At 47.5% G+C, this 11,248-nt stretch overlaps 1 protein-coding gene across 1 annotated transcript in view; it reads right to left on the bottom strand.

Annotated features, from left to right (window-relative positions):
- Positions 1-9,491, bottom strand: part of AUTS2 (activator of transcription and developmental regulator AUTS2) — a 196,351-nt gene extending 186,860 nt beyond the window's left edge. Inside the window, exon 1 of the mRNA XM_062181010.1 lies at positions 9,271-9,491. The gene's annotated coding sequence lies outside the window, so the exon portion shown is untranslated. The remainder of the gene's footprint in view (positions 1-9,270) is intronic.
- Between the last annotated feature and the right edge of the window lie 1,757 nt (positions 9,492-11,248).

The following is an 11,248-nucleotide window of genomic DNA, read 5'->3' on the forward strand; positions in this document are numbered from 1 at the left end:
CCTTGCTCTAAGAAGTTGGTCAAGTTCAGATGGCCCCAGGCCTAACCAAGACAAACACTCTGAATTATCCTGGCACACGGGAGAAACCCAACTCTGCCCAGGTGGAAACTGGGGCCTTTGTCACGCGTACTCATCGAAGGTCTCCAGCCTTAGTTGGCTTCTAAGCTTCTAACCACTACAAGAATAAAAGCCAAAAAATGCTCCCTCGCTCCCCCCTTCTCACTCCCATACATACATATATACATATATATACACACATATACATATATATATACACATATACATATATATACACACATATACATATACATACACATATACATATATACACATATAATCTTATAGACACATATATATGTATATATATATATGCGCTATATGAGAGTAGAAGCTGTGTCTGTTTTTTTTCACTGCCAGACTCCTAGCTTCTGACACACTGACACAGAGAGGAGACACTGGGTCAATGTTTGTTGACTGGATATATGAATGATGCTTCAAAAGAACCAAGCCTGTCATTAATGGAATTATTGATGGGCTGTAAAAACACATTTTAAGAATCAGAGATGACTGGAGTTGAGAGGATCCTTCTTAAATCATAAGTTATCTAGTTAATCCCACAGGTTTTCAGTAGAACCCCTCACAGCTATCAGATCTAAATGAGTCTCACTTTGAAAAGTCTGGAAGACATATAATTATCTCCTCTGATAATCTTATCTAGTGCCCAATAACCTTTTGTGAGAAACATGACTTCACATGAACTCCAATTTTCCTTCTGTTTACTGAAAATGTTCCAGATATGGAAAATGAAGTGATTTCAGGGGAGCTGATGATTATAAGAGAGGGTGAGGTGATTAAGTAGTCACTCACAGTACACACCCAGTAACGGAAGTGGCTGGCAGTAGACATAACTCGATTAAACTGCATTGTTAGACATCTTCTCCATGTGAGAAATCTCTTCCAGCACTCCCAGCTTACTCAGCCTCTGAACACGGACGCCACACTGATCCAGTTCGCAGGCCATTATTTCACTTCATCTCATTTAGCAATGCCGAAAATCTAGAACAGGCAACAGCAGCCCCACATTTCCAAGGGATGCCAAATGGACCACAGAGCCAGGGCAAATGCTATTTTACGATGTTTGAAAGTGAAAGTGCAATTGTCTATAAGTTTCGTTTAGTGAAAAATGGAAAATATCATGCTAAATTTCTTTTACCTGTTGAAAGTAAGACTCATAGAGCGGGAGCAATCGTTAGAAGGCATCATGTTGGCCATTGGCTTAACTGTGCTAAACACTTTTAGCAAAGGAAAAGATGGGGCGTACACAAAGCTCCTTCAGTGTCCCAGGGGAATCCATACCTGCTTTGGAGATAATTGATGTTTTTTAGCCTTTAGAACAGCAATCATTAAACAGACTCATTTGCTTTGGATTTTGCATATTTGGGGGGAAACTTCTAGATAAAATATCTTTCCTCACTGCACAGGACAGAACTTACAACAGATGTCACCTGGTAGAAGGTACTGGAGTCAGAGTTCCAGCCTCCAGTGTGATGCCTGCCATGGAGGAGTCTTGGGACCTGACTGGTTCACTTCCTCTCTCTGGGCCATAGCTTTCCTGTCAGGCAAGCGGGTGGGCTGGATGCTCTAATTTCCTTCAAGCTCAGCCACTGTAGTACGACTTGCTAAAGGTGCTATACCCTCACAGTAGTACCTGGTTCCTGTTGAATAGGATGAAAATTTCTACTTTCCAATTCCCATTTTCAGCATCACATTGCCAATCTGAACTTGGCTGGTACCACTATTCATAATGGTTTATGCAGAGCCAAGATGGCTTCCTACTTTACCCAGCTACAGCAAGTTAAGAAAAAGTTGGGTGAGACCCATCTCCCAGGCTGCACCCCCTGAATGCAGTCCCTTGTGCACACTAGCCTGGGGCAGAGCATAGAACCGAACCACACTATTTCCACAAACATTTTGTGCAGAGAAATAACCATGTAAATGAACCATTAGAAGGAACAAAACTGCCCCCAAGAGACCTTGCTATTCATCTATCCAGCCAACACTTACCAAGGGACTCAGTGAGCTCTCTAAAAACTGCCTTGCACCACGTGACCATGAGCTCATACTGCGTGCCAGGAGCATTTTCAACCACCCTGCTGGGGAAAGCGAGGTCCAAACCCAGACCAATCATCTTCCCAAGTTCTGGCACCATTTTATTTGCCTATTCCATGGGGTTTTTTGTGGGAGAGCAGGCCAAGCTGCTCCAGCACCTGGCTACTGGTCCTCGATGAGAGCATTAGCTATGATTATCTCTGCTTCAGAGGAACTGGGGGAGGCTGGGGATCATTGGATGCATATTTCTTCATTAAGGGAAGAAAGCAGCAATTTAAATTATTGGCAAAATCATCTCCCTAACAATAAAGTGTTTTCTCTCCTGCCCCTTTCTCTCTTTCTTCTATTGGCAGGGAACGAGCATTTGCAGGCCCTCCCCATAGGACCAGGGCCTCGTACGCGTGTAGTCTGGAAAGTGCTGGTTGCAACTGCGGAGTAATTTCCCTGTATGACAGCACTTTCCCCTGTGTGATGCACCTGTCCCCACACCCTTGACCTGGCCTTGCTGAGGGACGGGGGGAGGGCAAGGGTAGCTGCAGAGGACAAGGCACCCAACCCAGAGATGCTGCTGCAGCTTTTAGTGGGAGCATCCTCTAGACCCAAGTGCCTTTCAGTCAATCTACTGGGATCACTAAAAAAAAAAAAAAAAAAAGGTGGGGGTGGGGCTGGGGTTGGGGGAAAGGGGTAAAATGCTACTTCTGTGGCCATCAAAGAAGCTTATACTTTTCTCTGAAGGGAAGAGAGAAGTTCCACTTTGCTTACGGGCTTGTCTAAATACTGATGGAGATAAGTGGATTCGAAAGGCCTCCATGGCCTCGGCAGCTCAGGTCAAGAGCCCTGACGTCATCCATAAGAGTGTTAATTTTAAAATTAACAACAGGAGTCACTGTGCACTAACTTCCCATGCAGGACCTGTGTCCTTAATGAGCTGTATTATGAGAATTAACTATAAAATTTGTTCTCAGTTTTGTGTGTGTGTGCAAACTGTTGAAATCTTTACTTAGTATAGAGTTGGTCTTCTATGTACAAAGTTAACTGAAAATGAATCTTAATGGAGAATGGGACTGGGAAGGGGAGAGGGAGGAGGAGGAAGAAGGGTGGGAGTGTGGGTGGGAGGGCGGGTATGGTGGGAAGAATAACTATACTCCTAAAGCTGTACTTAGGAAATTTGTATTTATTAAATAAAAGGTTTCTTGGGGGAAAAAATGCTACTTGTGTCCCATCTGCCACCTCCTGCCTGGGTCTATAATTCCATGAGAGCTTCTACAAGCCTTGTCCTTCAAAAACAAAACAAATACAAGTGTAGAGAAATATTCTGCATAATACCATCGATTTTTGAGAAAAGGTATATAAAATCTTGATTTATAGAAGACACTGATGATGATAAGTAGAATAATCTGTTTCACAACATAGTTCTTTGATTTATCAGAGCATGTTTAAAACAGGCCTCAAATGACTAACTCCCAGTCATGACACGACTTTGCAGGACACGTGTTCAGCCAAGGCAGGGTGCAGGTTAGAGAGCTCAGCTGAGGAAAGAGGAAGGAAGATCATGATCCTGTGTCCACAAACGTCCTGACCTAGTCTTTGAGTTCTGAGTCTCAGTTTTGTGTTCACTGTACGGGCAACAGGGACCCGAGTACTCAATTTATTTCCTCGTCAACCTGCAGGGGTCCTGGAAGAAATGGAGATTTTTGGTACATTTAAGAATTCTCCTAGGACTTCAATTTCTGCCATTTCTCCAGAAATGCTTTTCTTCTGGGTGACTTCATGGCATTTGGAATATATTACAACAACGGAACACACAGTTCTAACGCCAAACAAATATGACCGCACGGTATCGTGAGACCGTGAGCCTCCTGGGACAGGATCCACTTATAGACCAAGAACAAAACACCCCATCATTAATCCTCAGCAAACTGGAACGTAAAGCTGTCTGATGAAGACTCCCAGCCAGGTGCTGACGGGCTAAGGGCGGGGGGCAGTCCTGGTCACACCACGGTCTAACTCACGACACCAGCAAAGCTACTTCTTGGAGCGTTGGTTTTCTCCCCTGCAAGGCTGAAGAGAGTACATAATAAGGCCCAAGTCTAAGGCAGCTGTTCTCAGTATCCCAGGCACAGAGGCCCTTGCTAGGTGAGAGTGTGGCAAGGGTTTGGCTTTAAACACTTGTGCTTTGAAATTCCTTTGCCTCAATGTACCATAGTCAAGGTACAAGGTTGCAGCCATAAAGAGAAACTGCCTGGAAGCCCTGAGGATTTTCCTTCCAGTCACAGGTACCTTGAGAGGGGCAACTGCCTGGCGGGTTGGGAGAGACTTGCCACCACCACCACCACCATGAGATCTTCTAACAGGGAATCAGACACACCTGCAACCTTTTTTTTTTAAATCACCTCTGATATACAGTAAACCTCACCTGTGAAATACAAGAAATCATACTCTTCAAGCATTTCGTATAGTATCATAACCAATTCTTTCAACTACTTAGAGAAATAGGGGAGACGGTTATATATTTTTTTCCAGATCAGGAAACAAGTGAATTGCTTCACCTGTCAAAAGCTGATACTGAGCAAAATCTTCAAAGAAATCCTGAGCTTTGGAGAACCAGCCCTCCCTGGCAACAGGTGTGTGTTAATCCAAAAACAAGAGCACTGTAGGGAAGTCCACTCACAACTTCCGGTCTCTTCCTTCTCTACTCTTCCCTGACCCTCCCAACATTCCCAGTCTCTCCGGCAGTCTCTGGTCCTCACAATACCTTACCACACCCCTCACTCATTGTCTCTCACAGCCATCCACCCAACATCTCTCTCTGTCACGTGAGTTGGAAGAGAATGTGAATCTCTTCATGGTAGCCTGACAGGGACTCTCTTGCACTCTTATACCTTCCTAGAACTTTCCAGTGGGTAAAGGCCATGGCCCAGGCTTCCTCTTTAGAAACTGCAAAGCACCTGCCCAGGACTAGATACGGTGAAGACATCCCGAGGGATTCCCAACAGAGGAAAAGGCTGCTCCAGGAAGGCTCTGCATAGACATTTTTCCCAAGCAGATGGACATACAGCCAATGAAAACATGACGAGATATTCAACCCATTCATTACTGAGGAAATGCAGATCCAAATCACAACAAGACACCATTTCATGTCTCCTAGAAGGGCTAAAATAAAACAGACAGTAACAAGTGTTGGAGAAGATATGGAGAAACTGGAACTCAGACAGTGCTGGTAGGAATGTAACACGGTACCATCACTTTGGTAAACAGTCTAGCAGCTCCTCAAAAGGCTAAACATGGAGTTAACATATGACCTGGAAGTTCTACTCCTAGGTCTTTACCCAAGAGAACTGAACACATGTGTCCACACACACTTTATACATAAATATTCACAGCAGCAATTTTATTCACAAGAACCAGAACATAGGAACCCAGATGTCCATCATCTGACAAATGGATACACAGAATGTCACATATCCAAACAATGCAACATTATCTCTCTATTAAAATATAATGATGTACAGATACATGATACAATTTGGATGAATCTCCAAAACATTTACAAGACACGAAAAACTACATACTACATTATTGTATTTACATGAAATGCCAAGAGCAGGCAAATCTTTCAAAATAGACAGCAGATTAGTGGCTGTCAGACTTTGGTCGGGAGGCATGTAGTGTGGCTGCTAATGAGTATGGGGTTTCTTCCAAGGGTAATGAAAATTTTTGAAATCAGTTATCATGGTTTACAACTGTGAGAACATACTGAACAAAATCAATGAATCGTATGTATAAAATACTGGGTTTTATTACTAAGATAGGATGTAAATCATACTTCAATAAAACTGCTATTAAAAAAGCACACTCACGGAAAGAGGCTGGCTCAGAGCAGTGATTCTCAAAACTGAGCGTGCAGTAGTCACTTGGAGAACTTGTGAAAATGCAGGTTGCCATATTCCTACAGTTTCTGATTCTGGAGGTCTGGGGTGGGCCTTGGGAGTTCGTCTCTCCCAAGCTCCTCTGCGCAACAGCTCCTGCAGGTCTGGAGCTGTATTCCAAGACCATTGGCCCAGGGCAGAGCTTCTCCCCACTTTAGTGTGTATGGTAGACCCTGTGATGCACTACTGAGACCTCTGTCCAATCAAAGACTTGCTACTCAGCTGCCAGGAGTGCTGGCAGCAGGGAGTTCAAAGGCCTGGCAACAGGGGACAACTCTCCAGCAGATCTAGCTCTGGTACATCCCATGGGGTGAGTGATGACTGCCGCTGGGCCTCTGTTGCAGCCTGACTCCTCCCTCCATCTATCTCTTCCTGCTCCTCCCTCTTCCCTCTTCCAGGTATCGATCCTAAGGGCAACTCTTAATAAATATTCTGCTCAATAAACTCCATCTCAGTATCACAGGAGACCCCAATCTGGGCATAATGCATCCGAATCACACAAGCAGTTTGCCAAAACGCAGATTCTGATTCTACAAATAGGGGGACAGATTCTAAGGGTTAGCATTTCTAACCAGTTCCTACGTAGGTAGCAAGGGCCTTGGGTAACCTTGAAGTACTCCTCTGAATTCCTAATGGGAAGATTCTATGAGCCATCAAGTCGAATGTTCACAGAAAAAGAGATCGTATTTAATAGGTCATGAAAAGGAACTGATATTACCCTGTCCTTGAGATCCAAGCCACAGAACTGGGTTACAGGTAAGTGTGTTCAGCCTAAGCCTCACAGGTACTTCCAGAAGCTAATCCCTTTGGACAGGGGCCAGTCCCAACCTGAGTGTTACTTTATCTTACGCTCCATTGTTACAGTATGGCTTGAGGGAGTTACTCGGGCAGAAGTGAGTAATCTTTATTGTGTAACCAGCAGACAAGTGGTGACTGCTACCTCTACACAGCCTATTCAGAGAACCCATGACTGAGTGGGAAGATGGGAAAAAGGCAGGAGCAAAGGTGGTAACTGCCATCTTCCCCTGCCCTTTGGCTCTCAGCCAGTGGATTCCAAGGGCACGCAGGCCAGCTCGTGTCATGTTTCCCAGCTGGGCCATTTGCCTGAGAGTACGGCAATCTGGTTTTGACCTGAATCTGTTCCTAACTTGCAGACAGCCCCATAACTTGGTTTTTCCTATTTGCTCAGGCTAGTTTTGGTTAAATACATAGGTGACAGGTCCATAGTAGTTTATTAAAAGAAAAAAAGGAGAAATTTGGAGCCAAAGCTTAAACATGTTGTCATTGAAGGAAACTTCCAGACCATCCCACCAAACCCCCACCAGTCAGAAAGGGAATCCTGACATGGGCTGGACCTTGGGGCTGGATGAGAACAGCATTTCTGAGAGGCTAGCAACCTCTGGTCCTCTCTGTCTATCACTGAACTATCATATCAATATTGGTCAGCTATGTGGCATAGTTGTGAAAGCTTGGGAAAAGGGGTTAATATGAATTGTGATCTTTATAAAACTAACCCCTCTATGAAAAGTTATGGTCTTTGGCAGTTTGTCATTCTTGACTGTCATGGGTCTCAGATGTCCTTCTGTATGCGCGTGCATTTACACCTGTTGTCAATTTCACAGAAATAAAAGGAGTGGGCATTTCCTGTGCCTTGGGAAGAATACAAATAGAAAAGGAGAAGGAGGCCACCAATGAAGTGAGCCCCCGCCGACATGCCAAGGTTCTGGAAAGACTGCTTCCTACAGTTCTGCTAGATTTTCATGGCAGCCATGATAAAACAGGTGCTGGGGGACCAAGGGAAGATCAGAGCAGGGAAGTCCTTCCTATTCCAGACAGTAACACTGGCCCAGCCAGGTCACTTCCACGCTCTGTACCAAGGAACCTGCCAAGCTCTGGAAGGCTATGGTGGGGAGGCTCACACAGAGAGCAACAGCTTTCTCCCTGCTTTCCTTTACAAACAAACAAAGCTGGTTTATGAATACGTTCCCAAAGCACTGGGCAAACTTTAAAACCCGTGCAGTATTCAAAGCTGTATTTCTCCATCACTGACATTTCCTGTGTGTTCTGGAGGGAAAGACAGCTTTGGCGGTTGGTGCTCCCTGAGCCCACCTGTGATATGTGTGCTTTCTAACTGAGGTGGTCCCTGCCTGACCTGTTGAAAATCTAGAGCTTGTGTAAGCAAGAAAAAGAAGTCAAGGTACAGACCGGCATAACTATTATGATTTGAAATGTTAATGATTTATCAGCGAATTCAAAACCGAGTGTCTTCCAAACCTGCCGCTGCTTCTCATGAAAATGAATACAAGCATCGCCACGCAGGGTTAAAAGGATTCCCAGAAACCTATACCAAAAATTCAAGTCAATTATCCTCTGAGCGGGGATTTCTCTCCAGTTTCACTGCTTCCCACAAGGGGAACGATGTCTGGAGAACATAATAGTAAAGAAACAAAACACCACCAAAGAGGAAAATAACATCTTTATAATTACAGATTAGTTCCCAAACAAATTGCACGCCTACACTCGCACTGCTTTGAGGCTGAGTCACTTCAGAGGAGCTTGCTCATCCCCTTCAGCCATCACCATTGACAGCTTAACAGCTCAATCGTGGGGTGTTCGATACAGAAACCCTAGCCAGCAAAACCAGTCTCAGATGACCCGCTCGTTCCGTTTTTTGGGGAATTCGGAGAACACGGTTACAGAAAGCACAAACGGGGATTTTTATCATTGCTGAGGAGTGCTGAGCTGCGCCGTCTTCCAACAGCCTGATTTCCGTGTGCCAGTGTCAGCGATTACCCAATAATAGCAGAGATCAGAGGCCGAGAGAAAGTCTTGCTTGGCTAGAACAAGCATATCCCTTTATCAGGGGTCATCCAAGTTTGCCTGACTTGAGCAAGGCACCCACATTTATTGCAACCCACTGGTTACTTCTCCATTAAATGGGTTTTTTAACCATCACACTGGTTATTTAATTCCTACCCCATGGCTCCCCCAAGAAATAAAAAGTGCACTATAATTATATAAACTCTTAATTAAACTGAAGAATTCACTGTTGCCATTACCCGTCAGTAATTCCACTCAATTAGGACAATAGACTTCCATTTATTACTGAACTCCTAATTGCTACTCATTTTCCTGGTTAGTAATTGCCAATCCTATCAGACAATGTGCTTAAAGAAAATTCTGCCATGAAAGTATGTTTCTCTCCGTCGGAGGAAAGGTGGAAAGCCCTTACGTGGTGCGGAGTCAGGTCCTCTTCTCCACCCCGGGCTGCTTCAGGCTCGAACTTTCCAAGGCTGATGTGCCCCGGGTCGGTTATGGACGCTGAGATCCGCGGGGAGACTGACCCACAAAGGAATGGCGTATCCAGGCAGCTAGAGAATCCCAAAGCCAAAGCCGAGCTGGAGAGGACGCAAAACCAAAACCATCCGACGCGCGCGGAGTCTGGATCTCCAGATGGAGTTCAAAGTCTCCAGGAAAGGTGCACCCTATTAGGTCTTGAGGGATAGGTCCACGACAAGGAGCAGGGTCGACTTCAGCTGCATTTCAGCCACGCGAGACCCTGGATGAGGGTCTGAGGCCGGCCGCTGCGCGGTGCGCCGGCGGGGGCTCTCCAGCCTCGGCCTCTCCGCGTCCGGCTTCCGAGGTGGGTCCGCGAGCAACGGCAGGCGCGCCCAGCTCGCCGAGGTCGCGGCGCCCCGGGACACTTGCCGGGCCCGCCGCTCTCCGTCTCCAGACGCTTCCGGCGGCCAGGCACCGGGGCTGCGACGCGTCCTGCAGCGGGCTCCGGGAGAGCTCCCGGACGGCCACCAGACGCCAGCGATCTAGCAGCGACTCGCCGAAGCCCGGGCCCCGGAGCAGCGCGCCGCCCGCCCCCGCCCCGCCCCGGCCCGCGGAGCGCCCCGGCCCGCCTCGCTCCTCATGACCGTCTTGCTAATTAGCCCAGAAGACTGCAACCCGCCGGCTAGCGAAGACACCCGCGGAGGGGAAACTTGACAATTTATTCCCGGGCCCAGGGGAGGTCACCCGCAGTGCACCAGCGGATTGGCTGCGGCGCGCGCGGCGGCGGCGGCGGAGCGCGCCGGTAGAGCGCGCGCTGTTTCTGATAGGCTCTGCCATCCAGGCCGGCCGGGCGGCGGCGACAGGTGCGGCAGCCCGGAGCCACCCGCCGCGTGGCGAGGTGCCGTGTGAAGGGCAGGTTGTTGGTGCAGGAACCACAGAACTGCCCCACCCATCCAGGCTGCGTGCTTTGCAAGAAAAGCTCTTTGCTGTTTGGGTTTCTAGAGGTCACGTTATCTAGTTGAGCCTTGCGTTTGACAGCGGGTGCCGGCCATTTACAGCCTCAGCTGCATTCAGGATTGACTCCAAGTTCAAGCTACAGAGGAGGAAGCTGAAGCTGAAAGGATGCAGGGGGCTGTAAGGGTGGAGTGGGCGGAAAGCCCGGGCCTCACTCCTACTCTTTCTGAAAAGGCCCCGGGCGCCCCGGGCTGCTGGGACCTCAGGGACTTGCCCAGGAAAACGCAGGGGCGCGCCCTGAGAGCTGCCGACCACGGAGTGTATGCAACCGGTGAGGTCCACGCAGTGAATCAGTGAGCACTGTCAACACCGTATACAGGAGGAGCCAAAGGCTTGCAAGAGTTCACAAAGCTCCTTGATCCGGAGGGAGTGACAGCGTGGGCACGCAAACTCTAATTCCTGGGTTTCCCACAGCATCTCGAGGTGCACGGAAGAAGGGGGATTCCAAGAGGGGCTACCTGAGGATGACTCTTATGCAAATAGCATCAAGTGATTAGAAGAGGTTGCTTCGACACCAGCTTTGCACACCCTGCGTACAAAGCAGCTAGTGGTAATGTCCACCCCATTTTGGTGATGCAACAATTACCCCCAATGAAGTCAACACACTCCTGCCCAGTCTATGCCCAGTGTGTGTTCTGGCCTTTGCAGCCTCAACCCACAGAAATGGAAGGAAACCATTAAAAGAGGCTCTCCCTGGGCCCAGGGCCTGAGAGTTGCTGGGGCTCTCTCTGGTCCTAGCATCATACTCAAGAAGGGCTCCTGTCCTAGTTACCTCGTGTCTGAGTCTGAAGGTGCAGAACCCAGCATCAGTCCTCCTGCCACTTCCCTGAACAGGGAACTGGGCCTGCTAACCCTTGCTACCAAGTCACAGGTTAATTGGGTCTCTGGACCAGCATCCTTCAGGAACTTGGTAGAAA

The sequence above is a fragment of the Lepus europaeus genome, chromosome 21, assembly GCF_033115175.1.
Source record: "Lepus europaeus isolate LE1 chromosome 21, mLepTim1.pri, whole genome shotgun sequence".
Taxonomy (NCBI): Eukaryota; Metazoa; Chordata; class Mammalia; order Lagomorpha; family Leporidae; genus Lepus; species Lepus europaeus.